Source organism: Mus musculus, chromosome 2 (assembly GCF_000001635.26).
Source record: "Mus musculus strain C57BL/6J chromosome 2, GRCm38.p6 C57BL/6J".
Lineage (NCBI taxonomy): Eukaryota > Metazoa > Chordata > Mammalia > Rodentia > Muridae > Mus > Mus musculus.
Window position 1 is genome coordinate 132,104,538 of NC_000068.7, and position 14,203 is coordinate 132,118,740.

General features: G+C 44.5%; 1 protein-coding gene across 6 annotated transcripts in view; it reads right to left on the bottom strand.

Annotated features, from left to right (window-relative positions):
* The window catches only part of Slc23a2 (solute carrier family 23 (nucleobase transporters), member 2), a 92,825-nt gene that overhangs the window by 52,042 nt on the left and 26,580 nt on the right, over positions 1-14,203 (bottom strand). Inside the window, exon 1 of one of the 6 annotated variants that reach the window (XM_011239698.3) lies at positions 13,700-13,991. The exons of 4 other annotated variants lie outside the window; for them this stretch is intronic. The gene's annotated coding sequence lies outside the window, so the exon portion shown is untranslated. Of the gene's footprint in view, positions 1-6,804; positions 6,968-13,699; positions 13,992-14,203 lie in introns of those variants that run through there. One more of the 6 variants, XM_006499906.3, reaches the window with a different exon arrangement.

Below are 14,203 nucleotides of genomic sequence, written 5' to 3' on the forward strand. Positions count from 1 at the left end.
GCACACTGTGTAACTCTTATTACATAAATAACAATTATTTCTGGTCTGTGATTATAATCTTATTTGATTTGAGTGACCGCTGGAACAGAGGCCTACTGGGGCTACTGCAAGGAGATTCATTTTTCAATAAGCAGAACTGATAAACATGTAATCTCAATACCCCGAAAACGTCTTGGAATAATGAGCAAGAACAGTCACGCAGTGGCACATCAAGGTATAGGTAGGTATGGATGTAATCCAGGTCATGACAGACAATTCACTATTCACAAAAATCAGTGAAAGAGCTAAGATTTTAAAAGTCTACTACATAATTACATAATTAATTACATAAGAGTTACTAGGGAACTCTTTTCTTGGCTTATCATTAAAGATTAAATTAAGACTGATAGATTTCATAATGTAAAGTTCTTTAGATTTAGGTATAGAGACAAATCAAAATTAAGGGACAAAATGCAATAGATATAAAATGGCACATAAATATTTTTACTCCCTAAGTCAATCTTACAAATAAGAAGAAACCATAACCCCCTGTGTACGATGAGCAGGACAGTGCTTCCGTCTCCAGTCCCCTGAGTACAAACTGCACAATAGACGTCTGAGTCCTACTTAAAGTCAAATGCAATGATGAGCCACCTTGCCAGTGTCATCTGTTCTTACACTCTCAATGGAAGAAAGCACGGGGAAGAACAGATACTCATAGATTTCTGGTGAAAAATGAGTTGATGAGAAGGTGATTTGGTTTTGTGTACCATAAGGCTCATACTAGAGTCCTGGGACTGAATTCAGGGCCTTGCATATGCTATGTCTTGAAAGTACACTACTTCCAGCAGTATATTCTAAGGTAATGACTAAGACAAACACTTAGTGGCACGGTAAAATTACGATCCACTCATTAAAAACAATGCCATAGAGCTGAATTTAAAGACTGCACAGAGGCTGGAGAGATGGCTCGGCAGCTAAGAGCACTGGCAGCTCTTTACAGAGGAACTCGGTTCATCCTAGTACCCGCATGGCAGCTTCACAGCCTTTCTTATCTTACCTCTAGTCCCAAGGGATTCAGCTCTGTCTTTTGCAGACACCAGCAATGCACAAGGTACACAGACATAAATTCAGGCAAAAACACTCATACATATAAGATAAATGAAGAAAAAATTTAAACTGCACAGAAACCTTTATTCATGTGGGAAATTGTTCACACAAAAAAGAAAATTAAAAACAAAACAAAACAGTAATACACTTACTCAGACTAAGTGAGAAAAGCCCACCATACAAGTGCAACTCACTCGCCTGTTTCTCTTTTGATATCAGCTGTCTAGGGTAAGCAAACTCAGAAATAAATAGGCTGCCAGCAGCTTGCCAGGGCAGGAAGAATTGTTGTCCCACAGGTAAGGTTTCAGTCTAGGTCAGGTATAGTGGCAAAGCCTAAAACCCAGGGGTGGAGTTAAAGCCAGCCTGGACTAAATAGAAAGGTCCAAACTAGCCAGGGCTACATACAAAAACAGACACAGCAGCAATTTCTGAGCACAACTCCCAAGATAAGAGCAACTTAGCGTGGTGCTTAGATGTTCGCCTGTGCTGGGGATTTGATCCTCAGTGTGCTGATGTCACAGGAGCCAACAGGAAGACACTAGGACTCGGGCAGTTCTGGAAACCCAGTTACAAAAGATGCTATAAACAAAGCAGTCAAATCCTGCAGCATACTTTTAGCTTCCAGTCCTATTGTGTGATCTCTCCTGACCCTGGACATGACGTCACCTGGCATGAGGTAATTACAGTCAGCCAAGCCCCTGGCCTTGCTGGAGCACTGGATCTGGCCTTTTGCACATTAGCAGCATTCTGTTTAGACTTTTGGTCTCCAAAATTATGAGATAAATCTCTTTCGTTTTAAATTACTAAGCTTTGGGTATTCTATAGCAAGCTTCAAGGTAAAATGCTATCTTTGCACTGTGGGTCAATTAAATCAAGTCTGAAAACCACTTATATAAAAGCTCTATAGTGACGCAAAAGCAGGAGTCCTGAGCCTGGATGGACTGTAACTTAAACACTCAGGGAAACCATGAATGCACACAGCAAGATGACAACACTAGTTACAAGAGGCATGGGAAGTGCCCACTAAGAGCAGTGCAGTCTCCCACAAAACTAAATCTGCCTGGCTCCTATACAAATGGCTCGCCCCTGCTTTGATGAAAAGGGTCACCTTCATACACCAAAGGCTGGTAAGCAAGCGCTCTGTCACTGTCTTAGCTTAAGGATTTGTTCTCTTTAGGAAAAGATCAGTTTACTTTTACAGTTATTGGAACTGAATGTTTGTCTGTACACCACATATGGCCTGGTGCCCATGGAGGCAGGAAGAGGGCATTGGAACCTCTGGAAGAGCAGCCAGCACACTTAACTGCTAAGCCATCTCTCCAGTCCCAAAAATTTTAAGAAAAAGAAAAGAGCATTTCAAGAGGATCAGATGAAGCCTGGTTTCTGATGGGGGAATCCAGGTTTCATGGCAAATTCCACTTCTGAAACCAGGTTCTGTCTGCAGAGCCCCGGCAGGAACAATTGTTCAAGAAGCCATTGCCCCAATGCCTAGAGATGCCACGAGGTGACAGTCAGCCCACGGGAGGTCAACACATTCACTTACACTCAGCTGGGGGAAGAGGAAGAACCATCCAAGTGTCAGCACAGTTTGCTTGTGCATACAAAGTCTACTAGCAAGCTCCTCTCTCTCCGTCTCCCTCCCCCCTCCCCATGTGTGCACACACACATGTATGTGTAACATGGATCACAGGCCAGAGGTTGACAATGAGTGCCTTCCTCAATTACAATCTACCTGGTCTTTTGAGTCTCTCACTGAGCCTGGAACAAGCCAACTCAAGCTACACTGACCTCCTGCTGAGCCCCAGGGATGCCGGGGTCACAAATGTGACGATTTTACGCATCTCTTTCCCTGGCTGGGTTCAGACTTAGACCTTCATGCTTGCAAGGCCAGTATCCTGTGAACTTTACACAGCAGATTTATGCTAAGTCCGCCTGGAGTCTTCCAGCAGAAACTGCTTCCCCAAACACTACTTAAATAAAACTGGTAAAACCATCTCTCGCCTCCTCATCCTGGATTTGCCTCCTCAGCTCCAGCTGCCATCTACACTGGCCATGCTCGGTCTGATTTCCAGGCTATCTCTAGTTTCCAGATTTGAACTCAGGCGGCCGCCGCCTCGGAAGCACTCCTGAATTGCCTCTTCCTTTTCTGCATTTCCACAGCACTTGGCATCAGTTCAGCTTCCTCAGCAGGCAGATGAGGGACACAGGGACAAGGATATAAAAGGCATTCACAGTTTTTAGGGAAACAACTTTTTCTAAAGGGCATGCTAGTCACAGAGAAAAACAACACTTAGCAGTTGTTCTCCCGGTTTATTCCGGGAAATCTCGTGGCTGGAACATCAAAGGGGAGGAGAGGCAGAGCTAGAATTAAGACCTAAATGTAGGGCTCGGAGCACCTCCGAGAGCACCTCCGCACCGAAGCTGGCAGTCTCTGCATGCACAAGCCCTGAGCTTCCTCTCTAGCACCCGAAAACAAACAAATAACAATATGGTTATCACCAGTCATTACAGAAACCCATGGAAAGCTAACTGTGCACGGGTGTACACGGAGTGTGTTCATGGGGGATGTGTGCATACAGGTGTATGTGGAAGGCCAAGGACAATCTTGGTGTCATTTCTCAGGAAATGCCCTCCTTGTTTTTCCAAACAAAGTCTCTCTTAGGTCTGGAGCTCCTGAGTAGTTGGTGAGCCCAGGACCCACCTGTCTCCACCTTACCAGCAGTGTATAAATACAAATATGCGTGTTATAAATATAGCATGGTCCGCTTTTCACATGGGTATCAGACTCGGGTCCTCATACTTGTGTAGCAAACACTTCACCAACTGAGCTTGTCCCAATCCTTCTGAAAAGCAAGGTTCACATGAAATTTTATCAGTAAGTGTCATGGTTTGAATATGCTTGGCTCAGGGAGTGGCACTATTTGGAGGTGTGGCCTTGTTGGAATAGTTTTGTCACTGTGGGTGTAGGCTTTAAGACCCTCATCCTAGCTGCTTGGAAATCAGTCTTCTAGTAGCAGCCTTCAGATGAAGATGTAAAACTCTCAGCTCCTCCCGTACCATGCCTGTCTGGACACTGCCATGCTTCCACCTTGGTGATGATGGACTGAACCTCTGAACCTGTGAGCCAGCCCTAATTGAATGTTGTCCTTATAAGAGTTGCCTTGGTCATGGTATCTGTGCACAGCAATAAAACCCTAACTAAGCAATAAGGTAAAAATGAATGTACATTCTAAATGCAAATATGATTTCCTTTAACTCTTTTAAAAACTCTGGTAGGGGTTGTTGTCTCTATTCCAAAGTAGAGCAACTGAGGCTAAGAGGTTGGTATGTTCGTGCCGAAGAGCAAAAGTGGGCTAGGCAAGGATTCCGAGAGCACAGCAGGCTTCCTGCAGAACAAGCCTCTGCTCTTTCTCCTCCTCTAGAGGCCCTGGCCTAGGTAGGGTCACTATTGCTGTGATGATGAATCACCACGACCAAAGCGGGGACGGGGTCACTGGCACGCGCTTCCATATCATGTTCATCACTGAAGGAGGTCAGGACTGAATCCAAACAGGGCAGGAACCTGGAGGCAGGAGCTGACGGAGGCCATGAGTGATGCTGATGCTGCTCACTGACTTGCTCCGCTTGCTTCTTGATAGAAGCCAGGTCCACCTACCTGTTCAAGGGTTGCCCGGCCCCAATGGACCAAACCCTCCCCTATCATTCAGTAATTTAACAAATGCCCTACAAGCTTGCCAAGAGTCCATATGGAGGCATTTTCTCAGTTGAGACTTCTCCTTTCTGGTGACTCTAGCATGCATTGAATTGACATAAAATTAGCAAGCAGAAGACCTGAGCTGAATTCCCAGCACCCGTGTGGGGTAACTCAACTACCTGTAACTCTAGTTCCAGGATGACCTGTTCTGGTCTCCACAGGCATTGCATCCATGCACAGACAATTTTAAAATAAAAGTGAAATCATTTTAAAAATGAAAATGAAAAAAGGGCAAAGCTCTGAAGACTGGTAGCTATTTTGGAACAAGCCAACGAAAGACCTAAGTTCCTGATTTATTGTCAAGAGCTACAAACAGCTTTCTCTTTTTCCAGGTCTCTAATGCTCTAATGTACTGGTCCCTTGCTCCAGCCTCTCTTTGCAGCACCATGAACCCTCCCTCTAAGGAGGAGCACACCAGTGAGCTCTGGGCGGCTCTCCACCTCTACTCCCCCACCGAGAGAAGCCATGCCTATTGGAGAAGCATTTCTGACCCATCCCTCTGAGCTCCTCTTTGGACCACACCAGTCCTCATTGGGATGTTCCTATCTTTTCCTTGTAACAAACGTCAAAGTCAAACCTCCTTCTCATAATCCCAGAGAGCCCCTCTCCACTTACTTACACCCTAGTTTATTCACACGTCTACCTACTTTTGCTAGATTTTTGCCTGCTCAGTTCTCTTGATTCCCCCTCCATCTGTAAACCTCTATCTTTTCCTGCCCACCCACCTAGACTGCACTTCATCTGCAGATTTTTCCTAGATAAGGTATTTTCCTAAGGGATTGATGCTATGGTTTGCCTAAACTACACTGCAATTACTTTTGTTGCCCTTGTCACCCTCCCTCCACCACAGGGATCCCTAAGAAATCCTTTTCAAGGTATTTTTTTTCCAGTGGCACACAATTCTAAGCCCAAGCAAGCTTTCTTTTTCCTTTTTTTTTCCCCCTCAAGATAGGGTTTCTCTGTGTAGCCCTCGCTGTCCTGGAACTCACTCTGTAGACCAGGCTGGCCTCGAACTAAAAAATCCACCTGTCTCTGCCTCCCAAGTGCTGGGATTAAAGGCGTGTGCCACCACTGCCCAGCCCAGCAAGCTTTCAAGACTGAAAACTCAAGGCAAGCCATGGTAACATTACAAAACCCTATGTTAATAATAATAATAATAATAATAATACCAGCCTAACACAGAAACTGGAATCACTTAGAGTCAGACACCACAGTAATCATAATTTTCTTTAAACTCTCAAACCAAATCTTCTTAAAATCTAAAAACCTATAATTTGTAAGGATTTTTAAAAAATTAATGTACTCCATTATAAAAGAGGCCCCAGCTCTTTATGAAATTTGTTATTTACATTTCCTTTTGTTTTTATTCTTGCTTTTCTCCAAAGTTCTAAAAGGCTGTAAGAAGGAAACAGACAGAACACACAGAGCCCTGCTAGTCCCAACAGGACTTAAGACCAGGAAGTCAGGTGACGCTTCATTGCTACAGACAGCCTGTCATGCTCTGCACTGGCTCTCACGTGTATGACCAGGGGCACTGCCTTCTGACAGTTGCAAAAATGCTAGTGTTCAGTCACCAAGTTTTAAATAGTCCCTGACAGCACTGAGGAAGTCTAGACATTTCTAGTAACACATCTGGATGAACCTGAACTATAAACTATTCACCCACCTACACTACAGTCTTGTCTCTGTCTCCCTCATAAAAACACGTGTATATGCATCTCTCTCTCTCTCTCTCTCTCTCTCTCACACACACATACAGAGAGAGAGAGAGAAAGACAGAGAGAGAGAGAGAGAGAGAGAGAGAGAGAAAGAGAGAGAGAGAAACAGACATATGGCCACATAGGTATCCACACGGTCACAAATGCACATAAGAAACAGGCACAGACATATTCAGACACAGTCCAATAAGCCTCAGAACTCATCCCCCAAAGCAGAGCTCTTATACCAAGCAATGGTCATACCTTCAACGGAATCTCAGTCTATCCACAAAACCGTCCTCCAGTCAGTGTGCGACCCACCACGCCTGTGCAGTCTGTGACTGTCCTGAGGTGCAGCAGGAGCTGCTTTCAGGTGCTGAAGTAATTTCAGCTCTTATATCCCACACGAGCTGGCCAAAATTGTATAACTAACCGCACCTCATCAAATGCTATTTGTATTACACAACAGCCACCGCCTGGTGACAAGCAGTTACTGCAGGCCTCCATTATCGTCTTGAAACCAGTCTTGCAGCAGGCTTCTTCAGAGCAGGCTGGGTCTGTCATAGAATCCCAGCAGCTGCTGCGGTTGTATTTCTCAAACCCAGACAAAGAAGAGAAATTAAAACCTATCTTTTCAGACAGTTCAGATGAGCAAGTCTGCCCTTGCTGCTGCCAGCTCAGTGGAAAGGGAGATTACTTCTACTCACTGACAGTTTTTCTTTCCCCCTATCAGAGCCCAAAGACATCAGATTGCAAAACTTAAAGAATTGCAGTGATGCCACGGCAGGACCCCATCATTACAAAGTAAGCAAAGTCAACAAAAATAAGCTCTCACAACAAACCACACAACCCAAGTCCCTGGGGTGTGGAAGACAGGACCTATCTACAGTCCCAGAGGAGGAAAAGACTGCACAGACAGACAGACAGACAGACTACCCTTCCTAGTCTTGATTCCATCACAGGGCCAGCAGGCACTGAAGTGAGGCAGGGAGCACCTCCCCTCCTGGGACGTTCCCTCATCTGTCCCCATCTCTTAGAGTAGACTGCCCAGACCAGAGGGAACACAGACAGGCTCAGGTGAGAGGCAGAAGAGGCTCTGCCAGCAGAGCTGCACACCTGAGAAGAGGGGACCCTCGGCCAGAGAGAGAAGAACCAGGAGAACAGAGAGGGCCACTGTCCAATTTCTTGATGAAATTGCTGTTGTGTGGAGGGAAAAGAGGCCATGGGGCCAGAGGAGAAGACTCCTGGAGCAGGAGAAGCCTGGAGAAGAATGGGACCCCAGAGGGCCAGGACACTGATCCCCGCATGCCACCCACTGAAGCGTCAGTGGACCCAGGGAGCCAAGCATTAGTCAGAATGCTCTGGGGATTCCAGAGAAGAGGCGCTGCAAGGATGTAGAGGAACTCAGAAGCAGAAATGAGAAAGGGCTGTGGAGCCGGCTCCCTGGTTAACAGCACCAACTGTTCTTGCAAAGTACCAGAATTTAGCTCCAAGCACCACAGGGTGGCTCACAATCACTAGAACTTCAGACCTGAAGGATCCAATGCCCTCCTCTGGCCTCTATGATGACTTCATAGGACAGGGATACACACACACACACACACACACACACACACACACACACACAGATGGACACAGAGAGAGACAGACAGACAAAACACATCTAAGCATAAAATTAAATAGACCTTGAAGAAACAAAAATGGTACAAATAAACTATGATACTCCCACAGCCTAACACAAACCTGCCTCACAGGATTTCCCACCGGCTAGACCCACACTGCACCTGTGTCGAGGGAAGAGCTGTGCGTGCAGGCAGAGCACTCCTGTTAATCTCTACAGTGGGACTCCTGTGCTGTTCATGTTTGCCTGTATTTAAGCTCTACTTATGTCTCTCTCAGTGTAGTAAGAGGCAAGTGAGCAGCTCTGTTCTTACCAACTGTGTAGGGTTAAATTCAAGACAAAAAAATAAGTCAAAACAATTAAAAGAGTAAACTTGGACAAATGCAATGAAAAGATTTAATTCATCAGAAATTACCAGCTGGGCATGGTGGCATATGGCTTTAAATTCAGCGCTCTGGGAAGGGCAGGTGGATCTACAGAGCTAGCTCCAGGACAGCCAAGACTATACAGAGAAATCCTGTTGAAAGAAGGGGCTAGGACCATCATGGGAGAGACTAGAAAAATGGCTTTTTAAATAAAGGGCTAACTGTGAACCTGAAGCCCAAGTTAGACCCTCAGAACCCCTTTCAAAGATAAGAAGCCAGGCATGGTGGCACATGGTTGTGACCCAGCACTGGGGAGGGAGTGAGGATGGTCCCTAGGACTTGCTGGTCAGCTGGTTTAGCCTGACTGGTGAGCTACAGGCCAGTGAGAGACCCCTATCTCAAAGGAAATGACATTGCTGGATGGCACCCAAGGTTGTCCTCTGGCCTCTACATGCCCATGCACACACATATATGCACACAAACACACATGCAGTTTAAAAAAAAATGAGTACGCACTTGAAAACATCTCATTTTATTAATGTAATATCTTTTTTGTTGCTTTTTCTCTAAGAATTTAGAAAACATATCAAGTGAGGTAAGACAAATAAGGCTATCTCTCCTGCGCACATTGCTTCTAATTTTAAACATAAGTAATTTTATAAGTGTGTGTTCAGACCAGGAAACTAAAAGGTGGCCCATGAGAGAGATGGAAAGGTAGAAGAGCAGCTGTGGCTTGAACACGGAAGGGGAACTAGGCTGAGTGGAACAAACCGGGCTGGGCTGGGCTGGGCTGGGAGACACAGAGGAGCATCTGGCCTACGCTGACCCAAGCAAAAGTAAGTGAGAAGGGAATTTGCTAAAGGAAGGGGTTATTCTGTACGTCTATTAAACATTTAAATTTAAAAATTAATAGATCTGTGTGGCTTGATTGTGACTTTGCAAACAAATGTTACAACTGACATTTCCGGCCTGTGCTCTTGTTAACCTGAGAACATGAGAAATTTAGGATTATCGGACGAACAAAACCTCTGCTGACTCTAATGAATGAGGGGAGCCACTATGAGCACCAAAAGCAGAGAACCCATTAATTAACAGCGCCCTCTAGTGTTGTAATAATTAGTTGGCACTGGTAAAGGTTTAAAAAAAAAACAAAAAAAACAAAAACAAAAACAAAATTGTCTGATCTGGAGCCACACAGTTCAGTCAGTGGGAGAGTGCTAGCCTGGCCTTGCAAGGCCTGGGACGGGACCCCAGCGTTGGGACAGGGTTAAAGAAAATGTATTCTGGACATTTTCAACATACAGAAGAGTATTAAAATATTTTCAACTTACTTCTGATGCTGACTCACACAGCAACTTCTGTCTTATTAACAGGTGACTCCTTACCTCTCATTCAATTAATAACTCAACCAGCACCTGGCTGTGCAGCCCAGCCAGCGTTCCCCAGCGCATCACAGAGCTAGACACAGCCCGTCCTGGGCGATGGGCTGGCTGAGGGAGAAAAGAAAGCCTCTCCTTCTTCCTGTGACTGCAGGGACCATCTAGTTCTAAACAGTGTGTTTAAAAGAAGAAGAAGGGTGTGGTGGCAGACTGTGAAAAAGAAGTTTCTGTTTCATTATTAGGACATATTAAACCCCAAACTACTCCCCACCCACACACGTGCAGAGATATTTTATACAAAGCCATCTGCAGGCCACGGGTTTAATCCCAGCACAGCAGAAAATAAAAGAAGGAAGGAAGAAACCTCATAGTCCCCTGCTCCCTAAGTGCCTGGGATTCAAGCACACCAGACAAGTATTACTGAGCTGTCCCCCAGCTCATTAAACATTTTATATGCACGAAAACTATAATGATCATATTTCAAAGACAATCAAGTTGCACACTTAAAATAAATGTAGAAACAGAATCTGGGCAAAGTAACCCAAACCTGGGAGTGCAGTGGGGAGAAGCTGAAGGCAGGTGAAGGTTCACACTGAAAGGCCAGGATCTACGGGAGAAGAATGGGGCACTGTTTGCCTTGGCATCATTTAACGCTGCCCACTGATCTATAATCTCAAGGTATGTATGACTGAATGTGTGCCTGCGAGCACTTGGAAAACTGAAACAGTAAGGTGGAAGTTACTTCACCCACACGAACGGCCTCCTCCCGCTCAGACCCTATCCGAGTATCCCAGTTGGGACAGGGCGGGAAGGAGAGTGGGAACCAACATTCACATGCTTGAGAGCCAGAGGCCCTCTCTAAAGCATGCGCAGCAGCAGGCGACTGAAGTAAGGTAATCCAGTGGGAAAAAACCTGCTTGCTCTGCGCGATGCCCCCTCCTGTAGGCACCTACTTCATTTCTAGTAATCAAACAGGATACTTCAAATTAACCTGTATTCAAAACCTGTAAGGGAAGAGGGGGTCACAGCTGTGGGTATATAGCGTTGTTCATTGAGGTGACTACTGCATAATCTCACATAATCTCGCTGTGATGTCTACAGACATCGACCTTCAGCCTACACCAGGTGGGAGGGCAGGAAGTTGGGGGAGGGTGGTATACCTGACGACTTAATGACCTAGAACATGAAGGCCAGGGTTGAGGTAGCAGACTAATGGAATGTTATACAAGCTGTAGGGGAAGGAAACTTAATAATTTAAAATATTTTTTAAAAAATTAAAATGAGATTTAATTAACACATTGTAAATGTGTGATTAAAAATGTCACCTTTTTACACAATTTATCTCCAGCTGAATTCAACAGACCAAAAAACTCACAAAATAAGTAAGTTGGGGCTGGAGAGACCGCTTGGCCACTCAGAGCACATGCTGCTCTTCGTAGACTTTGGCTCCCAGCATCCACATCATGAGACTCACGCCTACTTCTGAGTCCATGTAACTCCAGCTCCAGGAGGGCCTGACCCCTCCACGGGCCGGCACCTGCACATAAGCCAAATTAATAAATGAATAATAATAGGACTGGCCCACTGAAGGAGCTTGTGAGTAAAAAGTGGGTTTCTGGACACACACACACACACACACACAGACACACACGAAATCTAGAGTATGACCAAGAATTCTCCAGGGCCACAGCATTTCCCAACTGAGCCCTGCTGCGCTGTGATGAGCTAGCCCTCAGGGACACTCTCTGACTTTCACATTAGCTGTGTTCTTGTCCCTTTCCTTTCTTGGTATCTTCAAGACTCATCAGCCTCAGAGAAGGCTCATTTGGCCTAGACTCTCCCCACCTCTCCTTCTGTGCTGAGGAGTCTCAATGCACTGCGGACAGGAGTACAGTTATGCATGAGCATCCTTATAAAAATATAAAATATGTAAAAGTAGGTGTGGCATCTATAATCCAACCAACAAATAATAAAATGACAAAATAATTTTCAAAGCTCTAGCTGGAAAGCATACGTACAATACTGCTAGTGAGAGTGCCAACTGGGACGGTGTCTCTAGTCATCCAATATCATCAACCAAAAGCACTAAAAGTACATTTTAAAGAATGTATCTTAGTTTAAAATAGAATATACTCAAATTTTTCATTAAGAATGCTCACTAAAATTCTAAAGACAAATGGGAAAACACTAATGCCTAAAAATAAAGACCTGTGCAAACCATGGAAGCATGTAATATACACATACATTATATACAATGTAATACACACATACATTATATACATCTTCAATATACACATACATTACATCTTCAATATACACATACATTATATACATCTTCAATGTGGTAAGAAGGCTAAAGAGCATTTGCTGCTCTTGCAGGCAGCCCAGCATCAGCTCCCAGAACCCACAGGGTAGCTCACAACCATCCCAACACCAGTTCCAAGGGACCTGCTCCTACTCTGACCATCATGAGCACCAGGCACATACTTGGTACCCTTACATACACATGCAGGCAAATCACACACAGAACATTTAAATCCTAGGGAGGAAGACAAGCGGGGCAGTAACACTTTAGCTGAAAAGGTCCACAGCACTCTCTGGGCACTAGGAAACTACGATACACCGTACAAATGGATTTTACTCCACAGCTCCTGAAAGTCTGGCTTACATTATGCGAACCCTAAATTCCAAAGCTTAGAAGCCAAAAATGTATTATCTAATGGTAGACTTCTCACACAGATTAATGACTACAATTAATTTTACTTTTTATTTTATTTAACATCACTACCAGAAAAGTATGTGACTTCTAGTATAATTGTGTAATTTATCTCAATTAGTACACACTAGAAAATTAGAGAAGAAAATGCTGTTTCAGAGACATAAGCATGTCTCACGACCACACTGCATGTTGAAGACTGTGAGCCTCTAGGTCTAGGTATGGCTTAGTGGCTAAGATAAGAGTATGTCCTGATCTTCTATAGGACTGATTACTCTAGAGATCCATAACCTCTGAGCTCCACACTCCCTAGACTCAAGTGCATATACATACCCTCCCCACAACACACACACATAATTAAAGTATTTTTAAAGAAAGAGTAGGGATGTGTGGTGGCACAAACCTTTAATCCCAGCACTTTGGGTGGCAGAGACAGGTGAATCTCTGTGAATTCAAGGTCAACCTGTTCTATAGAGCTTGTTCCAGAATAGCCATAAAGGAACCCTGTCTTTACAAAACAAACAAACAAACAAACACCACAAGATCACAAGATAAGATGAAAGAAGAAAGAAAGAAAGAAAGAAAGAAAGAAAGAGAGAGAGAGAGAGAGAGGGAGAGGGAGAGGGAGAGGGAGAGGGAGAGGGAGAGGGAGAGGGAAAGGGAAAGGGAAAGGGAAAGGGAAAGGGAAAGGGAAAGGGAAAGGGAAAGGGAAAGGGAAAGGGAAAGGGAAAGGGAAAGGGAAAGGGAAAGGGAAAGGGAAAAGAAAGAATAACTCAGCAGTTAAGAGCATTTGTTGCTCTTACAGAGGACCTGAATTCCCAGTACCCACATGACAGTTCATAACCACCCACAATTTCAGTGCCTGGGGATCTGATGCCTTCTGGCCTTTGCAGGCGCCAGGCGTGCATGTGTTGCATATACATACATTTAAGCTAAACAAACAGACACACAGACCATACGTATAATAAAATAAAAATAAGTCATAACAAAAAGGGTATATCTCAATTACTTTTCTTTTGCCTTGACAGGGCATCATGACCAAGGCACCTCATAAAAGAAAGCATTTAACTGGGCTTACAGTTCCAGAGAGTCGGAGTCCATGATGGTAGAGCAGCAGCAGAACAGCAAGTGCTTAAATTTCAAATGGCAAGTAGGAGGCAGAAAGAGCTGAGAATGACACAAAGTCTTTTGAACTCTCAAGCTCAGCAGTGTGACACACCTCCCGATCCTTCCAAACTGCCGGCAATGGGGATCGAGCATTCAAAGCGTGCGAGCCTATGGGGCCATTCTCACTCAGACCACCACAGCATATTATCATCTGAGAAACTGAGTTTCACATACAAAGCCTCGAACTCAGTGGTTCTCAACCTTTCTAATGTTGCAACCCTTTAAAACAGTTCCTCCTGTGGTGGTGAAGCCCCAACCATGAAATTATTTTGTTGCTACTTCATAACTGTAATTTTACTGTTTTCTGTTATGAATTGCAAAGTAAACACCTGATGTGTAGGATATCTGATCCAACACCAACTTGCTGATTTAAAACTATTTCTCTCTAGTTGAAAAGACAAGAGTCCTGACCTAC